Below are 11,666 nucleotides of genomic sequence, written 5' to 3'. Positions count from 1 at the left end.
TTTTCTCATCAGGCCCATTTGTTATCATTCACTCACATTCATCACCACTGTCTCCCCAGTCCTTCATGGGAGGCTTTCTTTCTGTCTGCCATCAGAGCTGTGACCATCAGGTCACATATTTTACAAAGAGATCATTAATGTTTTACAAAGAGATCTCCCTCCAGTAAGCCTTCTGTCCTTCCATTCTTTTTCACACCTAAGTCATATCTCATCACCTGAAAAACATTTCCAAGACTGACTGACCCTTTACCTTTATACTATACGAATGTGCAATATAAATCCAAATTCCTGTTCTCCTTCTCGCACTCGTCTGTGTTTATGTCTGCCTGTCTATCATCTATACAGTTATCATTTTATGCTTATATCAGCGGAGAGGTTGTTCATGTGTTAAACACTTAATTATGAACAAAACTCATTTATAAATAAGTAGAAAAAGCCTCCTGAAAGACAGAAAAATTCTTTGCGTTGAATATGGCAATTTGCATTTATTGAAGTTTAGACAAACAGGAATCGTTTTCTTTAATTTGTTGTTTGAAGAAAGGGACTTGAAACCATCTGTAATAATATACTGGTCATAGATTAGGACTCTATTGCCACAGGAATCATGAGGGCACAAAAAGACACAATCCCAGAGGTAAGCAAAGTTGCTTTAGAAAGAGCTTATTGTTGTTCATAATTAGTGATAATTCTGGTGGTATGGAAGATGGGACATTATCCTGAATGGCTGAAAATGCAAGTTAGTATGGGGAGAAGACAATACCATATTGTGATGTACAATTATGAATCATAAAATGTCAAATTGCAATATCAAAGAGAGAGAAAATTAGTTATGTTTATGTTTTCTGTCCCACAAAGCAGAGTGATGTTTAGTTTCTCTGTGGGTTATGTCTGTCACATGCCTTTCAAAGAATGCTTGTAAACATATGCACGCTGGCAGCCGATAACTAGACCATCAGAAAGGACTTGTGGGTACAAAGAGTCCTTCTTTACTATACTCAGGTGTCACAGAGACTGAGATTCTGTTGGAAATGATGGTTACGTGTTGTCCATTTTTCATCTGTTTATTAACTTCGCAAATGTTTATTGAGTATCAACACCTTCAGGTTCCTGCAGGAGAACATAAAGAAGCTGAAGACACGGTTCTGCCAAAGGATATATCGCCCAGTGGGCCCCATAGGCGGGTTAGTAAGTAACTGCATAGCAAAACAGGATATGTGCCCCCAAGAGTATATACACACAGTGGGGAAGGAGTGAGGATGTCACACGGAAGGTGTCTGCTTATCACCTGCATAGGGACCCAGAGAACAGTGGGGTGCAAGGGCTGAGAGTCACCCCAGCATGGGGACACTGAGCCCTCAGGATGACTTTGCATAGGACTGGCACTGTTACAAAACTACAAATGGAATACAAACTGGTTTTGCACACATGCCCTGATGTTTGGAAGCCGGCCTTCTCAGACAGATTTCTGTGGGACCTCACTAAGTTTTTTGAGCCAGTGGTGGGGGTGTTAGCTGGCAGTCTGACCTGTGAGGGTGGCAGTTTACGCCAATGCCTCCTTCTCACTCCAGAGGCCTCGCTCCTTCGCTCCTTCGCTTCCGAACCCTTTTGAATTCAGTGTGAGTGCACCCTCCTGTCTCTTAGATTTGTCCTCATGCTAAGCTGTCAATGCACCGGCCATCTAAGGAGCTGGGGGAAGTCAAGTAGCGTTACAGATAGCTTTCAGGTCAGGTCACTGATCTCAACCCCGTTACAGATTTTCCAACTACCCTCACCTGCCACCCACTGTACATGTCCCTCGAATTTCCCTGTCACTACAGGAAGCCATACCAACCAAGAGGGAGTGAATGAAAAAAGAAAAATCAATTATATTACATTTCTAATAAGCCCGTTTCCCCTAGCCTACCAGGCTATCACTGGTTTGGGGTCTTTGGGCTCTGGGTCTTCAGGCCAGTGTTGCTTTTTTATATTTGGGTTAAGGAATTGAATTTGGACCCTGAGAATAAGAAGGGGTCTGAAGCCCAGCACAGGTTGCTGCAGAAGCAAAAAGTGCTGCCTGCATTTCTATCCTCCCAGCCAGGACTGGTGACTCAGCAGCACTGCCTCCGGGCTCCTGTAACAAGGGATTTGTCCAGGGCAGTGAGCCAGCCCACCACCTGACCGGCAGGCACCCTGGCCCAGAAATCCTCCGTCCTCTCCCCACCCAGAGGGGCCCTTTGGGAAGAAGCAGTTGCATGACCCAGTATGCAAATGAAATCCTTGGGGCACACTTTTGAGACTCAGCAGTGCTGACCCTCTGCAAGTTCTGAAAGAAGGGCTAATCTTGTGTTTAAAACTCTTTAGAAAGTGTGTGAGCCTGGGAATGATTTTACAGGACCTTGATGAGCAGATAATTGAGACATAATGAGACCTTTTGGTCACTTTGATGAAAAATGAGAGAGAGGAATAGATAATATGTACAATTCATCTTAATCTTAACCACACTTTATCCATATACTCAACACCTACCCCCCACAGCAGCTACAAATGAAATGGACAAAACTCTAGTAATTAAAGTCGACTTCCCAACATTCGTATGTTTTTTCTCATTTTCATGTGAGCAAATGGCATATAGGAGCATATATATATATATATATATATATATATATATTTTTTTTTAATTTATTGGGGTGATAATTGTTAGTAAAATTACATAGATTTCAGGTGTACAATTCTGTATTACATCATCTATAAATCCCATTGTGTGTTCACCACCCAGAGTCAGTTCTCCTTCCATCACCATATATTTGATCCCCCTTACCCTCATCTCCCACCCCCCAACCCCCTTACCCTTTGGTAACCACTAAACTATTGTTTGTGTCTATGAGTTTTTGTTTCTCATTTGTTTGTCTTGTTCTTTTGTTGTTTTTGGTTTATATACCACATATCAGTGAAATAACATGGTTCTCTGCTTTTTCTGTTTGACTTATTTCGCTCAGCATTACACTCTCAAGATCCATCCATGTTGTCATAAATATTCCTATATCATCTTTTCTTACCGCCGAATAGTATTCCATTGTGTATCTATACCACAACTTCTTTATCCATTCATCTATCGAAGGACATTTTGGTTGTTTCCATGTCTTGGCCACCGTAAAAAAAGGCAATGGAAGTAAAAGCTAAAATAAACGAATGGGACTATATGAAACTTAAAAGCTTCTGCACAGCAAAAGAAACCATCGACAAAATAAAGAGGCAACCAACTGAATGGGAGAAGATTTTTGCAAACAGTGCCTCCGATAAGGGGCTAATATCCAAAATATACAAGGAACTCCTGCAACTCAACAACAAAAAAACAAACAACCCAATTGAAAAATGGGCAGAGGACCTGGAGAGATATTTCTCCAAAGAGGACATACAAATGGGAAATAGACATATGAAAAAATGCTCAACATCACTAATCATCAGAGAAATGCAAATAAAAACCACAATGAGATATCACCTCACCCCAGTCAGAATGGCTATCATCAACAAGACAAATAGTAACAAGTGTTGGAGAGGCTGTGGAGAAAAAAAGCATTAATATTTAACATAACTGCATGGTTAAGACCATTTCACAATCGAGGGCTAGAAGAGCCTGGAATTTACAATTCAGGTATTAACCCTTTGAGCATTTGTTATTAGTTATTTTATGTTGAGCACTCTCTGCACTGCCTTCAGGGTCTGATTAGGTTGCATTTATGTTTCCATTTGGGGAACCTAATGGGGGACGGGTGAATTGACCTTTGGAAAGTGTGTAATTCATTCTTTTTCAGTTTTCAGTCTAGCGAAAATAGGAAGTGAAGATATCTCTATCATTTTCCTGTACTCTCTCCATCTGTCTTTTGTGCTTGTGTTGGGGCCAGCGCAGGGTCTCCTAGGCCCCTCTTGTTAGAAACCAGTTTTGTTTTGACTGTTTCTCAAGTAGAAACACAATATTTAAATTTCATGTTAACACTGGGCCTGCCCATATACAGCCCTGGGAGAAGAACAAGTGACAAACATGGAAATAGAGCACTTAATGACAACTATTTCATAAGACAGTATAATAATATTTAGGAGAGAATGGGTAAGCTACATTGCATTTTTTTTTCCTTTTGGATTATTTATATTTTTAAGGTTTCTCTGGCTTCTGTACTACATAACTTGAATAATTTTACTTTTAAAAATATTATGGAATGGAAAATTTTCTTATTTGCATATAGCTAATTTATAACAAGTTTTCCCTTTAATAATTTTAGTGTTCTTAAGTAGACTTCTTCCTGGGAACTTTAATAGAAATATCATATTTAGTACATTCCTATGAAATGCTAATATTGATATCTTTTTATATTAGTAAATATTATAAGTATTTAAAATATAAAATCAGTTTTTTAAAATAGCATGTCTGTAGTGGATTTGCTCATGGTCATATTGTAGAAGCTAGACCTTTGGAAACAACACCTGACATTCATTCCCAAACTCCTATGTACCTCTTTTATATTAAAACACTTTCCTAGGGAGTGTTTGCTCTTGATTCTCCTGTGAGGGAAAAGTCAGACATTCACCCTGAAAGATACAGACATAGAGAACCACAGTTTAGGGATTTGTTTACTCAGTTTCACTGCCATGTTGAATTTATAAACCCAAAACGTTCTTTGCTCCCAACTCTTCGTTTCACTTTTCTGTCTTGCCATCAGCTCAGGGTAAGGAGTAAAGAATGCTAACTTCATGTTTTGGGTTGTATGTCTTCAATTTGTTGAGAGGGCCCAACCCCCTTAGCTCCTGTGGGATGGTGATGGATTTATTATTTGTTGTCAAGTTGTAGGAATTTCTCCTTCTGGCTGATGCTCTGTGTTCACCGGTTTGAGCAGGGCCAGAGCTCTCTGATGCATGTGGTTGTTACTTGACTGGCTGACACCTGGTTCCTAAGATGACCTTTGGTTTGACACCACTGGATATACTTTATAGATTGCTATTTGTAGAAGTGTGCATTGCTTTTAGTAAAGACAGTGCACAAAAATAAAGATTTACAAGGAGAAAAATCCAATGGTCACATATTTTACAAAGAGATCATTAATTTTGAAAAAAATATTTCTCATAGCATTTTTTAAAAGTTGGATCAAACATGTGGTGATGAATGGAGAACTGACTCTGGGTGGTGAACACACAATGTGATATATAGCAGGTTGGTGCAAAAGGTATTGCGGTTTAAAAGGTTAAAAATAATTGCAAAAATCACAATTACTTTTGCATCAACCTAATAGATGCTGTATTACAGAATTGTATCCCTGAAACCTACGTAACTTTATTAACCATTGTCACCCCAATCAACTTTAATTGAAAAAAAAAGTTGGATACATATCTATTCCTTATTTACTGTTCTGTTTATTAGTTGGAACCAGTGTTGTTATCTCATTTGTTTGGGTTTTTATCAAGATAGGTTACTTTCACAAATATAAGCAACATGGAATATTAAGACAATTCTCCAGATAACTCAAGCCAAAAATTACCTTGAAGTCTTCACAAAATTAAAGGAAAAATGTACCTGAATCTGTGTACCCACTTACCAGTAAAGTATGTTATTCGGTTTTTCACATATAGGTTTGAAATTCTTTTCATGAGCAATTATGAAAACAAATTACAATAATAATTAAATTAATATTTTGGCTAAGTTTCGGCCATGTTCTATTCTATAATTTTATTGCATTTATATTTATAACAAATAATGACCATAATGTTAATTTTGGGTAGTGAGAGATTGCATAGGTATGGAATAAACCAAAACAACTTAAAATTGACGAAGTGTTTGAATTTCTGACCAGGATAATATTTCATTTGATTTTTAAATATTTCCAATTGTAAAAGCAACACAAAAATTATGACTAAGGATTCTGAATCCTATACTGTTATAAACATGAATAAACACCAGATTTTGGCCACTGAAAGACAAAGGTTAATGTAATTTATTCATTAAAATATTCTAACATTTCTCATGCTGGTGTCACAGATACCTGTTAGAATTAAAACCTACATTTCACTTCTCACCCGTAGGCTTATTATTTGTAGGAAATAGTAGGGAATAGGGAAACTGCTAGATGTTGGTAAAAGAGTCAGGTGATTAAGGAGTTTAAAAGGAATTATAACTCATGGATTATGTAATAGAACTATGAAACATTGTGTACATAAAAGTGGTTGTTGATAACTGGAACTCCCATCAACTAACCCAGACATAGTCATTTATTAATGTTATATACACAAGCAAATAAGACATATTCACAGGGGTCAATTTGAAATATGTTAGCAAAGCATTTTCTCCTCATCTTACTTATTTTTCATGCTGGCAAAATCATTAGAATTTCCTCTTCTTTGCTCTCTAGTGGATCAACTGTTGGCCTGTATCCATGAAAGGCAAGAAGCCCAAACAACATAGCCAATATTTTTAAGTGTATCCCTGGAGATTAATTTCATTTAATCATTTAAGGGAGAAATGTTTAGTGAAATATATTAACCCTCTGTAGGGTGACATAGTACATAAAATGACATCTGATTGGTGAATTGTTTAATAAAATTCAGCACCAATTCCTAATCAAACCTATAAAAAGAAGGAATAAAAATATTCTTCCTTATTATAATAGAGAATGCCCACTTAATATCATGGGTAAAGATCATACTGAATTTAGACGTATTCAGAATGAGTCACCCTCAACCTGATATATAGATGTGCTTTCTTTTAACGTAATTCTTTATTGAACATCTATCATCTAATGCTGAGGATACAGTAATGGGCAAAACAGACAGAAATCCTTGCTCTCTGAAGATTGTATTTTTGGGGGAGTGCGGTGCAGGGAGGGATGTGAGAAGGAGGTAAGTAGGGAGATTAGAAATAAATACATACAGTAGTCCTTCTTTATCCATAATTTTGCTTTCCGTGGTTTCAGCTGCCTGCAGTCTATCATAGTCCAAAAATATTAAATGGAAAATTCCAGAAATAAACAATTCATCAGTTTAAGTTGCATGCTGTTCTGAGTAGCATGATGAAATCTCGCGATCCCACCTCATCTTGCCAGGACGTGACTCATCTCTTTGTCCAGCATCTCCATGTAGTTCATGCCCCGCCTGTTAGTCACTTAGTCACCATCTTGGTTATCAGATCGACTGTCCAGGTGTCACAGTGCATATATTCAATAAACCCTTATTTTACTTAATAATGGGCCCAAAGCACTAGTGACACTGGTTGGCAATTCGGATATGCCAGAGAAAAGACATGAAGTGTTTCCTTTAAGTGAAAAGGCAAAAAAGTTCTCGGCTTAATAAGGAAAGAAAAACAAATTATATACTGAGGTTGCTGAGATCGACAGGTAAGAACAAATCTATCCTTGAAACGACCTATTTATAAATTAAACTTTATCATAAATATGTGTGTATAGGACAAACACATAGTATATATAGTATTATCCATGGTTTTAGGCATCCACTGGGGGTCTTGGAACATATATGCCCCCACAGATAAGGGGGTATGTCTGTACATAGAATCTCAGATGGTGAAAAGTGCAACAGAGAAAAATAAAGCAGAAAAGGCTTAGGGAGCACAGCAAGGAAAAGGTAATTTTAAGTAGGGGAGTCAAGGAAGGATTGGATGAGAATTTGACATTTGAGTAAACACTTGCAAGGTGTAAAGGGGTGAGCCATGCAAATACCCAGGGAAGAACTTTCCAGGCATTGGGAACAGCAAGTGCAAAGGTCCTGAGGCAGAAACATGTTTGATATGCTCAAGGAATTGCAGATTTCCTATAATTGGAAAGAAGTCAATGAGGAGCAGAGTATACATTTAGACAGATGGAGGAGGCAGACCATGCAGGGCTTTGTAAGGAGGAGCTATCAGGACTTTGGAGGGTTTTGAGCAGAAGTATATCTGACTGACCTAAATTCTCAGTGATCACTCTGGCTACTCTTTTGGATTGCGGTTATGAGGTCATTGCTTAATCCACATGAGAGAGGATGGTGGCCAAGAATAGGGTGGTGGAGTGAAGATGGTGATAAGGGTGGGGTTCTGGGAGTATTTTGAAGGTAGAGCCCCTAGGTTTTGCTGACAGATGAAATGTGGACGTAAGTTTCTTTTTGGCATGAACAGCAGGAAGGGTGGAGTGGCTTTCACAGTGACTACTTTGTAGGGATTTATATTTTCTTCTCCATGGAATAAAACCCAAAAAAGAAATAAGCTTTAAAAGGAACTCCATTAAAAACTATGTTTATACACCTAGAAGAGCTATAGTAATCAACAGAAAGCTATTAGAGATAATACAACAGTGGAGAAAAGCTGCTGGTCAAAAGGTAGAACAACACCTCATTTAAAAGGAAATAAATAGAAATTAAAACTGTCCTACACTCAAATGCCTTTATTATCCAGCTAAAAATATAATAATAAAAGACTTCTAATTTATGATAGCCACAAAAATGAATTATGTGTTAATTACACCTGTGTGAAGGTATATAATACATACCCCCCCCAAAAAAAAAAATCTACAAAATTTTAATGGTGAGAAAAGGCTTGACTACATAGAGAAATATGTCGTACTCCTAGATGGCAAGATCAAATGGAAGTAGCAGTTATTTCTGGTTTAATTTATAGTTTTAACACAACTTCACTTAAAATACCGATGATGTCATTGACATTTTATAGAACTCAAAATACTTGATTCTATCTACTTGGGAAGATAGACAAAAATATTAAAGGGTTAATGAAGAAATAATCTCATGAAATAGACTATTTTTTAAAAAACAATAATAACTAGCAAATGTAACACTGGATTAGAAGGAGAAATATAGACCATTAAAATAAAATAGAGCATGCATAAATAACATTAAGTATATATGAAAATGTAATATATGGCAAATGAGTATAATAAAATTAAAAAGAATATAATTATTTTATACATGCTGCTAGAGTAACTTTATTTCAATATGGCAGAGAACAAATTTATCTCAAAGAATTAAAAATAGAAAATGAAATCATATACAAAGAGATGGTTTATTTATCCAAAGAGGGAACACATTTTTTGTTAATTCAAGAAGTTATAAAGAAAAGATGGACAAAGGCATATGCATTAAATCCAAACATCTGTGTAATTAAATAAAACAAAGACAAAATAGCAAAATAAAATATTTTTAAGTACTTGCACGAGGTCCAAGAATCACATGGGCAGTGTTATTAAATGTTCTTTAGAGTTTCTGATATTTTATAAATCTAATGCAACAGATGCAATAGATAAAATACATAAAGAGCTTATAAAATCAAAATTACACCAAGTCTCAAATAGACATATATGTGTATATATATGCACAATTAAGGCACACACACACACACACAAACCCTAACCTCATTTAAAAGGAAATAAATAGAAATTAAATTTGCTCTGAAGTAAATTACCTATTTAAAGTAAATATTAAATAAATTATTAAATAAGCCAACATCAGGCGGGCTGATGGTGAATTTTAAAGGAAAACTGACTCATGTAATAGAGATGACACTACAAGTGGGTTCAATCCTTCAATAGGGCAATATTTTAGGCAGCATTAACACATTTTTTGTTTTATTCTAGGATCTCATTATGGGAAAGTTATTACACAGAAATAATTTAAGGAGAGGACAAATGTTATCAGTACAAAGGTGCATTGTAGTAATATAACCATAACTAAAAAACAAACAAATGTTCAGCAGTAGTTTAATAATCTGATTCAAGGCTGTTTATTTATGAGTCTGAGGTGGGAAATTAGAAAAATATTTATCAGGTAAAGTTTATAGGGAAAAATAGCAGAACACATTTTGACCGTGATCCAAATACCGGAGAGCATTTACCTTGGGTGAAAGTTGTGAGGTGCAATTGAGAAAGGTAGTTGAGTCTAGGTGAAGGAATTTGGGGTGTCATTTGTGTAAAATGTTAAGTCAAGATTAAAGAATGAGAGAACAAACTGACGGTTACTATAGGTGAAGGGCGTTGGGGGAAGGGGGAAAAGGGTGAAGGACAATAAGAGGCACAAATTTCCAGCGGTAAAATCAGTAAGTCACAGGGATGTAACGTACAGTGTAGGAAATATCATAATAACCTGGTACGTACAGAGTCAGACGGTTACTAGCTGTATCGTGGTGATCACTTAGGTGTATACATTTTGAATAACTAGCTTGTACACCTGAAACTAATATAGTATCGTATATATTAACTTTAAAAAAGAACAAAAGAATTCATGCAAACATCTGCATGTATAAATGCATTAATTGGAGGCATTTCGGCGTTATAAGAAAGGTGGGGGGTGGGGAGTGGGAGATGAGGGTAAGGGGGATCAAATATATGCTGATGGAAGGAGAACTGACTCTGGGTGATGAACACACAATGGGATTTATAGGTGACGTAATACAGAATTGTGCACCTGAAATCTATGTAATTTCACTAACAATTGTCACCCCAATAAATATTAAAAAAAAAAAAAAAGAAAAGAAATGCGTTGATTTGACCCTTTCCTATGCTTTGACTTCTGTAAGCAGTGTTGCCCATTTTGTCTTGGACCTGGGGTGGTTTGAAAGCACCAAGCCTGTTGATGTTTGCAGTCTGTGGGCCCTTAGGGGTGGGGATCCAGGCTGCTGTGCAGCCTGTGATCTAGGTTTTGAGGACAGGCTGGCCGTCTCTTATGGAACTGGAATTCTGGGCAGAGGGCAAAGGCAGATGCCAGGTATGTGGATCCAGACACCGCCAACAAGAATGAAACAGAGGGAGCTGCTAGTCAGGTCCACTCGGGACAATACAGGAAACCAGTGGGCTTCTTGCTCTGGTTTAGAGCCCAGAGGACTGCATCTGCTGGTGAGAGGCATCTGTAACCCACCCCCATCCCACCCCCGGAGGCCTGGGCATGCCAGGAGCAGCCTGGTGTCTGAGCCTGGGACAGGACAGGCTCTGGGCTGGGGGCTCTGGAATGGCATTAGGGTGAGTGCCCTGGAAGCTTGGCCTAAAGCAGGCCTAGTGTGGGGCACCCTGAGTATTCCTTAGGAAGTGGCAGGGGTGGAGTCGGGAGGGGTGAGCCATCCTTCTGAGACCAGCAGCTTGTAGGGCAGGTTATTACGGGATCTCTGTTGCGATAAGACCCACGAATGAAGGTGCGTCAAGTCCTTCTTAGCAGATTAAAATATCTCTGTTTACGTTCCTCCTCTATGTTGTCTCAACATTGCTCTGCATCTTCACCTTTCTTTTTCTTTTCATTTCACAGAAACAGGCAACCCTCTTCCCTATGAAAAATAACCCCTCTACCTGGGACTGCATTGTCCCTTGATTTCTTCTGTATTTACAGAATCTTTTTGTCTTGGTGTCTTTCTGGCTTCTTGTTAGTGTGCCTTAAAATACACCTGGGGCTCCCTGCCTTCAGCAGCAGTAACAAACTACAACGTATTCTCCTTCTTCTTCCAGCTCCTCAGTCTACACCTTCCATCTTATTTAAGTAATAAACTATTTCTAAGAACATCGTTATTTTAATTGTTGAAAATATGTAGGGACAAGTCAGCAAATTTGAAACGGGGGAGAAGTTACTCTTCATCCCACCATTCTCACAGAACTAATTTTATTTTATTGTAATTATCATACCATTCGTGTTCCTTACAAAACAGCTTTACTGAGGTGAAATTG

The sequence above is a fragment of the Rhinolophus sinicus genome, linkage group LG02 (genome assembly GCF_036562045.2).
Source record: "Rhinolophus sinicus isolate RSC01 linkage group LG02, ASM3656204v1, whole genome shotgun sequence".
Lineage (NCBI taxonomy): Eukaryota > Metazoa > Chordata > Mammalia > Chiroptera > Rhinolophidae > Rhinolophus > Rhinolophus sinicus.
This window is presented reverse-complemented; position numbering follows the sequence as displayed.